Below are 4,318 nucleotides of genomic sequence, written 5' to 3' on the forward strand. Positions count from 1 at the left end.
CCTTGCTTTATGTGGGCAGTTTTTGTAATAGTGGGGTTCTCCGGATCCCCAACATTGCAGAGGCTGTTTTGTTTGCTGATCGTTAAAAAATTTATTAACTCCTTCTAACTATTTATTTTCATAATATGAAGCTTTGGGTTGGTTTCTAGTTGGAAATCTAATGAGAGGTTTTTGATGTAACTTTCTGCAATTAGTAAATTTTGTTTGTTTGTTTGGGATCACATTCCTACCCTTAATATTCAATCCCCCCTTAGGTCCCTCATTCTTCTGTCTCATTTGTTGGTAGCAGATGCAGGCTTTTCGCACTGCATCATCCATGGTTCTTAGGTAATCAAACTCGAGCTTCTCCTTCATGGAATTGGGAAAGCTAGTGATGAAACATTGAATTTTGGTCTTTTCTTCTTGCATATAAGGCACATAACGCAGTAAGGAGGTGAATCATTTCACATATTCATCCATGGTTAAGGTTCACAATATTAACTCGTGAAATTCCTTTGATTTTTCATCATAATAATGTTCAATTAGATACTTATCCTTGAAATTCTGTCCATGTAACCTGTTCTTCATTGATTTTCCTCACCATTTTGATTTCTTCCCACCAAAGGGTAGCCTTACTTCATAACTAATAATCTTCCAAAAGTGCCTTCAATTTATTAGTGTAATCATAAATCTGAAAATATTTGTTCATGTCAATTAACCAAGCTTCTGCTGCCTCTTCAGATTCCCCTTCAAAGAGGGATGGTTTAGTCTTTTTAAACTCTCCTTGTAGCTAAGATTTTATTCTTTTTGTCTTGCGCTAGTCAGAGACGTTGTCTGAACGCCCTTCTTTGTCTTCCCCATGTTTTTCAGCTGACTCGCCATTCTCTTCTCCATGCTGAGCTGTTGGGGTTTTCTCTCTATCTTCAGCACTAGGGTCTGGATCTCGTTGGTTCTATCGATTGTATAGACTTCTAAGGATTATTTCTTGTTCTAGTCGTAGTCATTCATTGTCTGTTCTTAAATTTGTCATCTCACACGCAAATGTTGAACGGTTTCGAGTATAACAACATTGGCTTAACGAGATTCCTCTCCTAGATGTATCCAAATATCAGGATTGGCATTCACATACGTTGTCTCTGGTGGGTCTAGTGGTCCTGGGTTGCTATGCATTTTGACCCCTTTTCATTCTGACATAGGTCTCTGTGTTCAAAGGCACACTCACTTAGTCATTTTGATTAATGTCACATTTATTCATATATATGTGATTCCCCAAAGAGTATCAGTGTACGAACCTGAAATCTGATACCATACGTAACACCACATAACATTTTACATTCTACGGAAACAACAGATATATATATATATATATATATATATATATATATATATATATATATATATATATATATATATATATATATATATATATATATATATATATATATAGATATATATATATATATACATACATATATATATATATATATATACATATATATACATATACATATATATACATACATACATAAAATTACAAATATCAGTTTATTATGTATGAGTTTGACAACTGTTATGTTTTTTTTTTTCTCGGTAAAAACTAATTCTATTAAGAAAAATATGGTACAATATGATATTGTTAACACCCAGGTTGTTCCCTATGACTCCCAAGGGAATACGGCCGGGGTAACCACTAACCAATCTTTGGATCACAGTTTCTAGCCAAACTGCAATCAGAGAGGGCTCTCTCTTTATGATTTATCTCTATTTTTTATAGTGTTTTTAGGCTAGCTATTATGCTCAGGTTTTTGGTTTATGTTTTGGTTGAAGGACTTCTTTCAGTGCTTAAGGTGTAGTGTTCAGACAGTAGTATATCATTGGGCAATGGAGTCTAGAGCTGTGAAATGTTTTGAAATGCTAGAGTGGTAATGTTTAGACTGCAGGGCCTATTGAGTATCTCAAACAAACAAAATTTAAACTTAAGTGGTGATGTATGGTCAGCCAACAGAAGGCAATTAAGAATTCTCCATTAAGCTGGTGATGTGAAAGTGAAACATGATGCTCAGGAGCAAACTTGAATTCCTAAAACAAAGGTCACTGTGAAAGATATATTCTGAAAGTGCAGCAATTAAGAATTACACTTATCAAGATTATAGCTGAAGAAAACATTTGTTAACAACACAGATTGAACTCAGGGTATTGCATGAATAAGTCCTGAAGGTTATTCTTTTTCTTTGTTGCTAAACACTTAGAAATTAGAAACATATATGGATTGTAAAAGATTGAAACACATAACAAAGAGAGTTACAGAAACTTATTGTATTGTGAAGTACACAGGAATCCTGCAGTTTTCAACAGACACCAAAACGCATTCAACACTTCAGAACTCTGAGAAATTCCATCACTTTCTTTATTAAACTCTGAAAGGATTACAGCATAAGAACTTCTTCAAGAGAAATCAACAACAACCCTTGCAAGCTTGTGCGAAGGGCAAATATATACAATCGGTTGTACAAAATATCTGAGTGCTAAGTTATCTCAGAAATGAATTTCTTCACCAACTTTTCAAGATATTTAGATCAGAAAGTTATTACATCATTGAATACAAAGTAAATGCATCTTTATGCTTGTCAGAAGATATTTTGGCCTTTGGAGGCCACTGATTCGGTTGGAGTGATCTGCATTAATGCTGAGAAATGCGCTTTTGGAGCTGCTCTGCTGTAGCTTCTCGGCCTGGACACCTGTAGCTTCCTACCTTGCTTTGTTGGCCGAAATTTCTGCTGAGTTGGCTCAGCTTTTATCTTTAATGCATGCTGATTCTTTTTAAACTGTCCTGTGTATGACAGTTTGCATTTTCCAGGAATTTTTTTTTTTTTTTGAATGGCTTCCTGTTTATAAGATCATCTGTATGGCCTTAGTCCACCATTCTAGTGTAGGTAGTTGATGCCTGAGAATTGCATCCATAGTCTCCTCTGCCTCTGTATATTTGTAAAAATTTGGAGGCACCTCAAACAGGTGTTTGATTTCATTCATTATAAAAAATAAACTTTCTACTCTATTGTAGAGAGTCTGTCCTGTGGATGGCCCTGTTTCTTCTGAGGTGCTGGGCTTCTCATTGATCTGACTTGTGGCAAATGCATTAACCCTTTTGGCATATTGCTCATGAGTGAACAGTCTCCCTGCGCTGTTCAGTAAGCCAGGGAGCCCTCTGTTTTCTAATACCTGAAACTTCTCCAAAAACTTGTTTACCTCAGTCTGCATGTCCTGGGTTCTTCTCTCTAATGTCTGCACCAAATTTCTCAGTGTAAGAACCCTCTTGATTAACTGAATGTGCTCAGTTCTATTTGAAATTCCCATGGCAGCCAACTGAGTACTTGTTCTATTGTTAAGCACATTAATCATCCTGGTGGCTATTTCAGGCATATTACTTAGAGCAGCTCTTGATCTCTGAATTTCAGCCTGTGCTTTTGGAATGAGCTCTAACTTCTCATGTATTGTTTCAATATACTGCCATTGGTCATTTATAGATTGGCCAATGTTAGCCCACAGCACTATTTTAAGCTCAGCCACAACCTTGTCTAGTTTGAGCTCATTCTCTAGTTCTTTGATCCTGTCTTTGAGGGCTTTTATCTCCCTACCATTTTCTGCCACTGTCTGCTTGGACTTGTCATATCTTTCATTGACTTTGGCTAGTTTCTCCCTGGCCTCATTCAATTCTGTCATTTGTGCTTCCAAGGCCTGGATCTCATTCCTCAGCTTTTGCATATCCAAGCTAGGGGCCTGCTCAGTTGTTGGAGGTGCAGAAGTAGATGGTGCTGCTTTTTCAGTCTGTTGAGGAGGAGGAACAGTAGTTGGAGCAGTTTCCTCCAGGTTTATTACTTCAGGAGGAGGCTGGGAGGTCTGACCTTCTTCTCTTTGTTTCAAGGCTGCCTGTAATGCTGCCTGTGCAGCCTCTGATTCTCCTAGCTTTTCTTGTGTCTGGATAAGCTGCTTGTAGAGAGACACCAGCAAAGCTGTGGCATCTTTATCATGCCTTTGTTGAGCTACTTCATCTGTTTGAGGGTGAATTGTGGCTGGGAGTTTGATCTTTCTCCTCAAAGCTGTCATATCTGCATCCCTCAATTTTAATATTTCTTGTATGCCCTTGATATCTTTGGGATCATGCCCAATCTCAATAATTATATCTTCTAAGGACCTTATTCTATTGTCCTTTGCTTGAGAGGATGCCCTTTCCAACTCAAGTTGGGCAGCTGTATTATTAAGGCTATTTTCTAGCCTGTAGTTGTCCAATGTTTTGTCTGCCAAGGAAGCATAGACCATCTCACCAGTTTGTTTGTGTAAC

This window comes from Pinus tabuliformis, chromosome 4_1, assembly GCF_031772625.1.
Source record: "Pinus tabuliformis cultivar Carrire ecotype Pingquan chromosome 4_1, CPIR1, whole genome shotgun sequence".
Lineage (NCBI taxonomy): Eukaryota > Viridiplantae > Streptophyta > Pinopsida > Pinales > Pinaceae > Pinus > Pinus tabuliformis.